A 14124-nucleotide genomic window follows, 5' to 3' on the forward strand; every position below is an offset into this window, starting at 1 on the left:
GCTCACCCTAAACCGTTGTCGTACCCTAACCTGTACCCTAAACCATCACCGTCCCCGTCCCCTAACCCTGAACCTAACCCTACCCGTAACCCTTACCTGAAGCCTTACCCTAACCCATCCCCTAATCCTCAACCATACGCTAACACTAAACCGTACCCTAACGCGTACGGTTACCCTAAACTATTGTCGTACCCTAACCTGTACCCTCAACCATCCCCGTCCCCTAACCCTAATCCTAACCCTTACAATAACATTAACCCATACCATAATATATATCCTAACCCTAAAACATTCTCGTATCCTAACCTGTACCGTAAGTCATACCCGTCCCCTAACCCTATCCCTAACCCTAAGTGTAATCCTAACCCTTAGCTGAAGCCTTACCGTAACCCGTACCTTAGTCCTAACCTGTGCACTAACACTAACCTTTACCCTAACACTCACCCTAAATCTTTGTCGTACCAGAACCTGTACCCTAAACCTTACCCTTTCCTGAACCCTAACCCTAACCCTATCTCTAACTGTAACTCTTACCCGCAGCCTTACCCTAACCCTTACCTTAATCGTAACCCGTATACTAACACTAACCCATACCCTAACACGTACGCTAACACTAAAGTGTTGCAGTATCCAAACCTGTACCCTAAAATCGTACCCGTCCCCTAAGCCTAATGCTAACCCTAACCCTTCCCCGAAGCCTTAGCCTAAGCCGTACCCTAAAGCTAACCCTTACAATAACACTAACCCATACCCTAACACGTACGCTAAAACTAAAACATTCTTCTATACTAACCTGCAGGCTAAATCATACCCGTTCCCAAACCCTAACCCTGACCGTAACCATAACCTTAACCCTTACCCAAAGCCTTACCCTAACCCGTACCTTAATCCTCACCCGTACACTAAAACTAACCCATATCCTAACACGTACACTCACCCTAAATTGTTTTCGTACCCCAACCTGTACCCTAAGCCGTACCCGTTCCCTAACCCTAAACCTAACCCTAACCGTAACCGAAACCCTTACCCATAGCCTTACCCTAACCCTTTTCTTAATCCTAACCCATACACTAACAGTAACTCGTACCCTAACACTTACACTCACCCTAAATCGTTGTCATACCCTAACCTGTACTCTAAATCATAACCGTTCCCTAACCCTAACCCTAACCATAAACCTTACCCGAAGCCTTACCCTAACCCGTACCTTAATCCTTATCCGTACACTAACATTAACCAGTACCCTAATATGTATCCTAACCCTAAAGCGTTGTAACCTAACCTGTCCCCTAAATCATACCCATTTGCTAACCCTAACCCTAACCGTAACCGTAACTCTAACCCTTACCCGAAGCATTACCCTAAGCCATATACTAATCCTAACCCATACAGTAACACTAACCCATACCCTAACACGTTAGCAAACCCTAAACCACTGTGGTACCCTAACTTGTACCCTAAACTGTACCCATTCCCTAACCCTAATCCTAACCCTAACCCTTCCCTGAAGCCTTACCCTAACCTGTAACCTAATCCTAACCCATACACTAACACGAACCCGTACACTAACACGTACGCTAACCCTAAAAGCTTGTCGTTCCCTAAACCGTACCCGTTCCCTAACCCTAACCCTAATCCGAACCCGAACCCTTACCCTAACCCATAGCCTAATCCTAACCCATACACTAACTCTAACCCGTACCCTAACACGTATGCTAATCCTAATCCACTGTCGTACCCTAACCTGTACCCTAAACCGTACCAGTTCCCTAACCCTAACCCTAACACTATCCCTAACCTACCCCTAACCCTTATCCAAAGCCTTAACCTAACCCATACCCTAATCCTAGCCCTTACACCAACACTAACACGTACCCTAACACGTATGCTAACCCTAAACCGCTGTCGTACCCTAACCTGTACCCTAAACCGTACCCTAAACCGTACCCGTTCCCTAACCCCCACCCTAACCCTAACCCTAACACTAACCTTTACCCTAGTCCTTACCTTAACTCGTAGCATAATCCTAACCCGTACACTAACACCAACCCGTACCCTAACATGTACACTAACACTAAACCGCTGTCATACCCTAAACTGTACCCTAAACCGTACCCATTCCCTAATCCTAACCCTAACCCTTACTCTAACCCATACCCTAATCCTGACATATAAACTAACACTAACCCCCCTGTTTTCCACAACAGGAGAGTTCGCGACAGTGAGAGGCCCGTGCACCACGATGATGAGTGGCCCCCACTTGCCACAACTAGAGAAAGCCCTCGCACAGAAATGAAGACCCAACACAGCAAAAATAAATAAATAAACTCCTACCCCCAGCATCTGAAAAAAAAAAAGCCCAACCAAGTACTGATCAACTTAAATGTACTTAGACTTATCACTGTAAAGTTTATTTACATCGTGTCCTTATGATTTCCAGAAAGAAATGGATTTTTTAAATGTTCTTCAAAAGACTCGGAATCAAATTGGTGTCAGACTTCTCATAGGTAATATGCAATGCTTGCAGACAACAGTGTTTGAGGGAAATGACTTTCAACCAAGAGAAGTATACTTAGCAAAACCACCAATCTACTGGGAGAGGGACAAATTATATACAATCTTACCATGCAAAGATTTAGACAATTACCTCCCTCCCTCACCTTCATAAGAAGTTACCTGAGGATGCATTCTAATAAATGAGACAAAAGAAGAAAGAAGAATACAAGCGATTTGGGAAATGGTACATCAAGACCCAGGGCAAGAGTGAATGAAAGACCCAGGACTGCAGCTGCAGAGCAGATCTTGAAAGCAACCAGTCCATATTGGAGCAGGATAATGTAAAACTCCAGGAGAAAATCCTCTGGATAATAAAGTGGAGACCATACTACAGTTACTATGAGTGAGAGACCAGAAATACCAAGAATGGGGAAAAGGACAAAAAATGCAAGGAAAAAAAAGACTACTTGAATTTCAAGAAACAAAATCTGTGCAAAAAATGTATAGTACATCATTGTATGAAGCAAAACACCAGTGCAGAATTGAAAGTCAGTGGCAGTCAAGTGATAATGCACATATGTAAATATGTGAGAAATGAGTCTAAAATTAAAACAAAAAGCTTTCATGTGCTCTTTCTTCATATGTATTTCACAGTCATATTTTTGTTGCCCCTCTCCTTTCTTCCTTTTACATTTCATGTAGTTAAGTTTTCTCGGTGCCTTATTTCTTATTTAAATTTGAGGCACCTGGTCTCGTATTTGTGACTTTTTCTTTCAATTTTTTAAAAGTAATTGTATTACACGATATTTTACATACATACACACAATACAGATACATATATATGTATGTATGCTTGGGAAACCACCACTTAACCTAAGAACTAGAATATTACCAACATTGCTGAAACTATCTGTGTGCCTCTCTAATTTCATCCTCTGTTCTTCTCTTTCCCACATCTAGTCATAAACACTATCCTGTGTTTTTAATAATTATCCACTTTCATTTATTAAAATATAATTTACCATATTTGTATATGACCAAAACATATAGATTGTTTTGAATTTATATAAATGGAATCATGTTGTACACATAATTAGAGACAGCTTTTTCACTCAATATCATGTATATAAGATTGACCCATGTAACTACCCATGCGTTTCTGGTTCATTCATTTTCACCAGCATGTAACATTTCACTTTGTGAATAAATCCAATTTTATATTTCCACTTTTTTCAAAAAAAAATGAAAATGGGAGAAAAGGAACTGATATAACAGAATTAAATTCCATTCTATCACAGAAAGAAGTCAGTATATAATGTCTAAAATTGATAACAGAAACAGACTCACAGATAACAGAGAACAAATTAGTGCTTTCCAGAGGGAAGAGGAGTGGGGTAGGGCCAAAATAAGTGAAGGGGATTAAGAGGTACAAAATAAATAATTTACTAGGATGTAATGTACACAGGACACAGAGTATAGTCAATATTTTATAATAAATTTGTATGGAGTATAATCTATAAAATATTGAATTACTATGTTATACACCTGAAACTAATATTGTAAGTCAATTATACTTCAATTTGAAAAAAGATAATCAGAATAAGATTGTAGTATGTTATTTATCAATAAGGATAGTACCAACAAAAGGGCTTTCTTTAAAAAAAAACTTTAAAAATGAAGTGAAAGTTCTAAAGAAGAAAAAGAACAAATGTTAATACTCATTAAATCTCAATGATAAATATACAGATTTACTATCCTCTGTATTCCTCTAGAATTACACACACACACACACACACACACACACACACACACAAAGGTTGTGGAATCAAAAAGACTCAGTCAAACCCATAGCACTCCCAGAACTAACTAGCTGTGTGACTTAGGATAACTTCACTTCTCTGAACATCCTGGTTTGAAAGGTGGGTAATACTATCTATGACATATAGCACTGTTGTGAGAATTAAATGAGATTGAATATTTAAAAGGCTCAATATAGTTTCTGGCAGCAGAAATCTAAATTAACGACAGCTTCCTTCCAAAGTCCCTTCCCCTGGTGTTGATAATATAAAATTAGAACCTGAAGTCTACTCATATTAACCCCAAAAGCAGAATTTCAGAAGACAATAAAAAGAGTCTCAAAATTTGTTTATTATCTAGGCTTTATAAAACACGGCCAAGGCAAGCTAAGCGTGGGCCATCCTGATATAAATTTGTGAAATAACTAAGACAATCATTCAAGGAGCTCTTCATCAAAAAAGTACAAACGATTAGCCCCTACCAGTGATGTCATAAATGTTTCTGTAATAACCCTTGTTAGCTATTTTTAAAACTCCATGATTGGGCTTCCCTGGTGGCACAGTGGTTGAGAGTCCGCCTGCCGATGCACGGGACGCGGGTTCGTGCCCCGGTTCGGGAAGATCCCACATGCCGCAGAGCGGCTGGGCCCGTGAGCCATGGCCGCTGGGCCTGCGTGTCCGGAGTCTGTGCTCCGCAATGGGAGAGGCCACAACAGTGAGAGGCCCGCATACCGCAAAAAAAAAAAAAACAAAAAAAACCCCAAAAAACTCCATGATTCTACATAGCATATGTGCCTATATAAAGTAATTAATAAACTTCTACTAGACACCTACTAAACGCTGAGAACTACAAAATAGTGTCCTCCAGGTTCTTATGATATGGTGGAATATATACAAAAAGGTGCATACCACACCGTTCCTGTTAAGTTCCAAATGACCATCTTCAGCCTTAGACTTGTCCTATTGAATTATAATTAAGATCTCCACTGTTAACAAATACAGCCAGATGTTACAATGGAAATATCACTAGGATTGATGTCAAGAAACCTGGTTTATAAGCCAACTCTTTGGGTGACTATGTTACATCACCACTTAATCTCTCTGAAATTCAAGTTCACTAGTAGTATACCATGTAGCCCGACTACCTCAGGTGCTGTTGTGAATGTTAAAATGAGTTGACACATGAGAAACTGCTCTTGAAGAAAACAGACTCCAGCTGGGAAGCTGCTCCCAGCTGTGTCCAAAACAGTTGCTAAATGTTCACTGATTTCCCCAGAGCAGATCCTCCAGTTTTCCTGTTCTTATTTCAGAAACTGATTTTAACCTTCTTTTGTCTTTCTTTAACCTTCTTTTCTCTTTTAGCCACCTCTCCTCCTGCAGTTACAAAACACAAGATCAAATCAGCAGCATTGCCTTTCTTTCCATGGGACAGAATTATCTTTACTTATGTGCGTAAATGCCTGAGGCCAGAAATATAGCCTAGGACTCCTGACTCCCAGCCCATTACCCTTGTAATGTCATACTGCATCTCTCTCTGCTCACAAAGACTAGAGCAAGGGGAAAAAGGCACCTCCAAGTAGAAATGTAATACCCTACTACCCAGCATTACCACAGCACCTCTACTCACCCACATGTCAAGAGGTCAAAATTATCTTAATTCCATATTTTGATGATAGTGGTTTATCAAGTAATCAACTTTTCCCTATTCTTTTCCCTTTCCTCTATATTCTAATGTCTAATGTCATTGTTTAAAGTCTGAAAATATTTATGATATATCAGTAAATACAAAGCAGTTGTATCATTGGTCTTGCGTGGTTACTTTACATGAAGAATTATTTCCTTTAGGCTAAGTGCACATGCTGGTACTACAATGAAACTTTGCAAACGTGAAATTATCAAGACCACATTGTCATCTGAAGCTCTTTAGAACTGATGCCTTCAAATCCAGAGAGTTAGGCTGAACTTTGCATAGATGATCTTATTGGTACAAGCTCTTACAGCCTCATGTAACTTCACAACTTTGTTTCTAGGCAACCAAAGAGTCAGAAATATGACAACCTCATATTTGTAATGTAGAATCATGCTGGCTTCAAGATCATTTATTGTAATATTTCAGTACTTTATTTAAGCTTATAGGCTTAAATTAGGCCCTGGTTGATTTAAAAAAGTAAAAAACTATAGTTTACTTCCCTTTCAACCAACATTTATAGGATTCCAACTATATGTCCAGTACCATTTAAGGAAGAAAATTAAGTCAAGGTCCCTTCCCTAAAAGATCTTACAGTTTAATGGGGAACTCTAAAATACATATAAATATCTAAATCAGACAGTTATAATAAGTGTTATAAGGTAGGGATTTCCACACTTGCTAATTTCTTCATTTATTTATTGTAATTATTGGGAACCTCCTGCTATATGCCAGAGACTGTATTAAGTATAGGGACCCAAACATAAATGCTGTATCTACCTTCCAAGCTTACAAGGAAGGAAGGAAGTTGGCAATAAGAAACTGATTTTACATCACTATACGATAAGTACTGTATTAGATGTTCAGATAAAATATATGGCAACACGTAGGAGAGATATTTAGGCCTTGTCCCTATGCTTGAAATGCGTTCTCCACCCCTTACTTTACACACATACTCTTTTGTCATCCTTGTAATCTACTTACTCTAGAGGACTAAGCTCAATTCTCAACTTCTCTGATGCCACTTTTGCTACATACCGCAGGAAAATTAGGTTGTTCTATGCCCCATACACCTACCTAATGCTTAACGGTTAGGATATCTGGAACTTTTTCTTAAAGAATGGCTTTGCAGTGAGAATACTAATGCTCTACTGTATCATTTAATTTGGTATACCATGCTCTACTGTATCATTTAATTTGGAGACCTATACATTCTCCTTAAAGAACCAAGAAATTTTGGCTACTCACCATATATGGACTCTGATATTTAGTAGTCATTACATTCAATTCTTTACAATGTCTAAACTACATAAATTATATCTGACACAAGTACAGCTTATTTCCAATTTAGACTCTTAGTTTAGCAAGTTAATACACCCAGTTCAAAGGTTGGAGCATCATGCCTTGTAAGATCCTAAATGAACATCAAGTACTTAGGAGGTTAACACTAAATGTTTGGTTTTTTCCAGTTCTCTGAATTTAAAGAGAGAACCCTCTTCATGCTATCATACTACACATCTGTCAGGCTTACTGACTCACAGGAACTTCACATTCTTCCCATAAATTAGATTGTTAATTGCCCTAAAATATCTGATTATTGAGAAGTGACATTAAGCATCAGTTGCCTATAGAAATATTAGTCCTAGAGCAATATCCCTCTCACCAACTCTCTCTTTGCTAAATATTTTTTAAGGAGTCTATTTCTAGTTCTCTTTCCTTTGTTCCTCTTTTTCTCTTCAATAGACTAGCTTTATTACCTTTAGATGTTTCAGTGCATGCAGTCTCAAAATTATATTAAATTACCAAATGTATAGCAGAGTTGTTGCAGATCAAAGTATTTACTTAAAATATTCAGAAGCAGTTTCCCCTCTCTTAGAAAGTCAATTTAGTTGCTCTTCGAGACCCATTTATATCACAGAGTGAAACACACACACACACATGCACTTTCTGAGCTGAGAATTTTATATACAAAACAAAAACAGCAGGAATATCGATAAATGCACAAAATTTTAAATGCAGATTTTATCTAGAAGCAACGGAATGTTATGACTAAAAATGAAACCAAAAAGCAAATAGCCTATATCTGTGTTTTGGTTACCTGCTGCTGTGTAACAAAATACCCCAAAACTCAGTGGCTTAAACCAACACTCTAGTATTCTCTCTCATAGTTCTGTGTATTCTGGGTTCAACAGGGTGGTTCTCACTTCGAGTCTCTCCCTGGATTCAGTTAAACAACATGCTGGAGCTGGGATGGAGCTATCTGAAGGCTTAACTGGCCTAGACAACACCTTCACTCACACATCTTTACCTCAGGTGGGCTGAGTGGAATAGCTGAGGAATATCCATACATCTCCATTTCTCCATGTGGCCTCACTTCTGGATACCTTGAGAGTTTGCTTATAGCATGGTGGCAGTCGGCTTCTCCCAGAGCACTTGTTTCCAAGAGACCTAGGTGAATGCAAGACATCTTATGACCTTGCCTCAGAAGTCAGGCAGCATCACTTTCACCACATTCCACTGGTTAAAAACTAGTCACAGGGCCATCCCAGATTCAAGGAGAGGGGACTGCTCAAGAATGTACACACTGGGAGGCATGGCTCAAGGGTGGGCCATCTGTGGAGACCAGCTAGGTCAGTCTCCAACAGTATTTGTTTAACAAGTGATATTTTAATTGAATTCTAAATTTTATGTCAAATGGGTGGTGCTCCAAGAATATAAAGAGACAGATAACTCAATGGATTTTATAAGATAATGTCTCACAATGATAGTTAACATTAGCAAATGAAAATGTGTTTGACTTCTAATTTTCTGTATTTATAAATAGTTCATATAAATAAAATTTATAGGTAATTCTTAAATCTTCATTTATGTCAGTATTAACAAACCCTATTTCTTTAAAAAAATAACTTTATAAAGAAGGTAATAAAAAGCATTTGTTGTATACTTCAATACAAAGGCTGTTTAAAAAAAAAGAGCACCTAATGCATTTGAGTTTTCTCTCTTTTGCTTTGGTACACATTCTAATAAGCAGTAGGCCGGCAAAAAAAAAAAAAAAAATAGCATTAAACAATAACATGCCTAAAAGATGGCACAGAAAAATGAAGAGAGCTATTCCTTCCTGTTACTACTAGAAATGTAACAAAATGGGCTGCTAAGACTTGAGAGAGCCACGGATGTCAAAGAAAAACAATCTCTTTACCACAATATAAAAAGACATTCTTCGACTGTAAATTTTTATATCTCCCTCCTGAAAAGGCCTATGTTGCTTACAGTTGAGAGCAGGATGACTATGCATGCTAATAATATGCCTTATTCCAGAACTCACTATTTGGTTAGAATTTATAACTTGATTTGGACCTGACTAGGGATATGATTCTGTTGACTAATCCATTTCTGTCTTAAAACAAGCAGATTATGTTTGTCAGTTTTTGAATACTATTAGGTTAATTCAATTTAGGAAAGCAAATTGGTTTAGTGTGTTATTTTTAAGAGGAAAAATTATTCCAAACCTAAGATACAGAGTAGATGTGTGCCTTCCTGAAGTGTTTAGAGTCAATGAAGTTTCCTTTCATAGGATGTACCATGACCCCAGGTGTAAATCGAATACCCCCAAAGTTTCTGCAGTTTTGAAAATCTGATGGGAGAGCAGAGTTTGTAGGTTGCCTGAGAATAAAGATAATAATTTTTTTCTGATTATGTTAGAAAAAGAAAGAATAACTTCTTGAACTAGGTAAGATGACATGCTTTCTGCTGGTCTATGTCTTGGTCCTCATTAAACCTAAAGATTACTCATCATACTGTGAGTTTAAATTTATCTTTATAAAACTTTTCAAGATGTCAGTTTAAACATGTAAGTGCGTGGTATTCCAAGAAATGAGAGTTTAAGAGTATTGATTATTCTGTCATTTTCAGGAATTCAGATGATGTTTTCAGTCTCTTGTGCCTCAATAACTGATTTGTGTCTAAACTGTATGGACATCATTCTGTTTTCCCAGTAACTATATAACATGGACAATAGTGTTTCAACAGAGGAGATAAACCACAACCCAGATAATTTGTTGCATTATATTTTATTTTGCAAATTTTCAGGAAAAATAAATGTATATTTTCTCTTTTCTGACATAGCCACTTTCAAATTAAGTAACAGTATTCAGATATTTCATTAGCTATAGTAATAATCTCACCTCAACACATGATGCTTTTTATTACTGGTTATTTGGGGGACAGATTGTTGTGTAATATCAGAAAAAAATTGTATTAAAAGAGACGAATGTATCAGGATTAGTTTGTAGAAATGGAGTCTATTAAGCCAGTGAACATTTACAAGTCTATGTCACTCTGGAGGAACAAACAGTTAAGGACAGGAAGACTGCAGAAATATTTACTTTCTTGTGACTCTGTGTGAGTTAAGCAAGGAATGAAGTAGGAAATTGACAGTGGAACAGAGAATTTATCTTGCAATAAACCATACAGGCCTAATTCTTGGTTGTCCTGGTAACAGTACCACCTCCTCGTAACAAGGGTATGACATTGAGAAAAGACTTAAGCAAATGAAGTAACTACAGATAAAAGGTAGAGCAATACATGGTCTGGATCAGGGTTAGCAAATTACTCACCGTGGGCTCTTCTTATGTAGCCCTCAAGCTAAAAATGTCTGTTACATTTTAAAAGGGTTATAAAAAGAAAACAAAAAAGAGAGGACAAGGAGACCATATGTGGCCCGTAAGGGCTAAAATACTTTCTGGTCCTTTGCAAAAAGAGATGGCAGACTCCTAGACTACATCACTGTACTTGAGGGACACCTGCAGGGAGGTTGAGGAGAGGTATGCGTGATAAGTAGGACATATGCATGATAATAGGAACACAAGGAGTACGGGCTTAGATTTTGCTTCAAGAAGTTAGACTGCATCTTTGTGCTTGCAAATAACTTAGGTATTGCACACCTACTGCATCTCTGGATGAACATGATTGTAGTCAATTTAAATATTTATTTAAGTATTTGCAGATATACGTTGCTCAAGCATAATAGTCTTGTAGCTACTGCAAATTATTCTCTTAAATTAGTTCTTCATTTCTTGTCTTAGGAAAAACCTAAAGACCTATAAACTACCATGCCCAGGCTCCCTTGCAGCTAAGGTTCTGGATGTAAATTAGGTTTCACTGCTTGGATACTCTCAGATGAAATTTGAAAAACAAAAACTATTGTTACTGGCAAGCCAGGTCATGGTGACATGATGGTTAAGACAGTTCTGGTGACTGGAATAAGTGCCTGAGTGTCCAGTCACCAGTTTGGTAAGTGTGAAGGCAGTTGTGAGAACAGTAATCACGGAAGCAACAGTGGCTAACAGAACTCTGTGTATTTTGTTCACAGCTATAATGATCTGCTCTTCTAAGTCCTTTTACACACTTAAATCCCAGTATTGAATCTCTTTCTATGTGAAATTGGAGTGACTTACGTTTCACGCACTAAACTCTGATTGTAATAGTGAGTCAGCTGCTACTATCTGACTACACTTGCCTCTTCACTAATTTCGATGATGAGAATGATTAAAATACCCTTTCATTCCTCTTCTCTGATGATTTTCTTCAGTCAAAAATACCTTTTTGGAGACCCTGGCTTTTAAGGTTTCACCTTGGGCAATAATATCTGTAAGCCTCCTCTTGTGGCAGATAATTGTACAGGCATCATTTTGAAGTTCATACTAATATTTAACATTAGTATACTAACATATTATGAACATTTCAAATTCATAACTCCAGTACAAGAAGTTTCCTACGTTTCTCTTCAGAAACACTCTGAAAATACAGAGCACATTGATGTGTACAATCAAATAAACTGCAATCCTACAAAATGCACACCAGAAAGGAATGAGAAACATAGGTCAAAAACACATTAGAGCAGAGTATGAGGCAGTGTGCCATAACCCCAAGTAGAAAACGTAAGCAATAATGTTTAGCAAGTGTCCCCATTAAAAAAGCTGAATGCACAGCAGCAGAAGACAGATAGTCCCTGGTGAGAAGCAGTGAGGAATATATCAGTGAGCACGAAGCAACCATGCTCTTTGGAAAACTAAGAGGCAAAAGGAACAGAATAAATCTCTTACCAACTAACAGCTATTGTCATTATCTAAAAAACATCCCATTTAAAGAGCCAGCATGGAAACAGCTATGGGTCATTCTTCGTTGCTACCTTCATACACTTGGGAAATTTTTTCCCAATAGATGACAGTACCCAATCATCTGTAAGATGCATATATGCTCTTAGTTGAAACTATTTATAGTAGAATATATAATCCCATACATCTGCATTCAGTCCCTTCCCATTATTCTCTATAAGAGCTTTAGAACCAAGATATGTAGGAGAATGACTGCTAATTTGACAATGACTTACTTTAAACTAAACCATATTAGGATACCTCTGAACTCAGATGACAGAATATTAAAATCTGAATTATGCTATGAAGCCATGTGAAACAACAAATATTAGTCTTACCAATAACACAGAGGAGAAAAACATTAAATTTATCCCTTAAGATAAGGAGTTAAAAGATGTAAATTCAATGAAAAGGTGATAACTTCCAAACACCATCAACCTGTATGGGATCTCATCTAACAAGTAAAGTGGTTCATCCTACTCCCCAAAACTAGATCACCACTCTTACACCGCATTCAACTTTTCTTATTTCTATCACTAACACTGTAATTTATTTAGCTTTCATTTATTCATTCAATAAATATTTATTAAGCACCTACCTTATACCAAGAACTGTGCTAGAAAATGAGAATACAGCAGAAAAAAGAATAAGAAAAACATGGTTGCTCTGCCTGGCTAGCAGATCTTGACACATTGTTAATGGAAAACCCACCCCATCTGCACACCCCCTCCCGAAAAAAAAAAAAAAAAACCTTTGCTCATGACTGAATTTTTGCCAATGTAATAGTAGTTCCTTTTAACTTCTAGGTTTATGGAACTTGCTTGAAAATAGAGTCAATGGCTAATGTTACGAGGTTGGAAACAGTGCACTCTGCCCACTTTACAATAAGATTTTTCCATTATGCTGCATTTTCTATAGCCTTGTTTATAAAAACAAAATATGTACCAATTATGAAGCTTAACAACCATCTCCCTACTGTATGGAACTTTAGTAGGGGTGTCATTTTCCTATTTGCCTCATTAGTACCTCTAATCACCATGACTCAGAGACTACAATTCCTAAAAACAGAAACTGGAAAGAAAATACTATTGTTCAATAAGAACACATTTTATCTTGGTCAATATGTCCCACAATCCAGATGCTGGAGGTTAGATATTTCCACATCTTAAGTGAATGTAATAACTCAGAGCATGCTAATGTCCCTGCAAAGACAACTAGAAAAATCTAATAAACTAGAATTCTAGAGAAGAGAGAACATTTCTTAGATGAGCTTACAATCACCCAGGGGCATTTACCAATTCTGAGAGTGGGCTGAGGATCAGGTTTAGCCCAAGAAAAAGTCTCTTCTGGAGGTAAAAGAAAAGTATAAAGACCTTAGTAGCCATGTGGAGCTGGAATAATAAATTCCAAACTTGAGGGGCCTCAAATTCACTGTATGTTTCTTTCAAAGAGTATTTGTTGAGTTTTGGAGCTGTGTCAGAGGCTAAGAAGTCAGAATGAAAGCTTATAAAGGTAATAGTAAATCTCCTGTAGTCTCACAGTACAGATAAAGAATGTTTTGGAAAGAGGGCCTTCCTCATTCACATGCCAGTCTCCCCATCAAGATATTTGCCATATTCTGAAGCTACATGGGGCTGGACTCTGGAGCTCTGGCCTAGGAAAATCAAAAATACAGAGTCGAATCTCCTAAATGCTTTGAAGAACATAGACACAAACACTTTAAAAACATTTAGTCAAAAGCCTAGAATGTTCCTAAAAGAACATGAGAGAAACAAAAGTAGACTAATCCATATGAAAACTATAATCCCTCTTAACTCCAGTTCAGTCCTTGATGGGCTTGAAGTGATCAACTCCTAAGTCCTAAATGCCTAGCAGAGGAAAGTGAGGCATCTCCCTGATGGAAGATCATAGGGCAAACTACCGCCCAAAAATTGGAAACATAGACAGCACGCTAATGCTCCTTCAAAGACAACTAGAAAAATCTAATAAA

Source organism: Aethalodelphis obliquidens, unplaced genomic scaffold (genome assembly GCF_003676395.1).
Source record: "Aethalodelphis obliquidens isolate GAN/ISIS:26980383/991018 unplaced genomic scaffold, ASM367639v1 scaffold32, whole genome shotgun sequence".
NCBI lineage: Eukaryota > Metazoa > Chordata > Mammalia > Artiodactyla > Delphinidae > Aethalodelphis > Aethalodelphis obliquidens.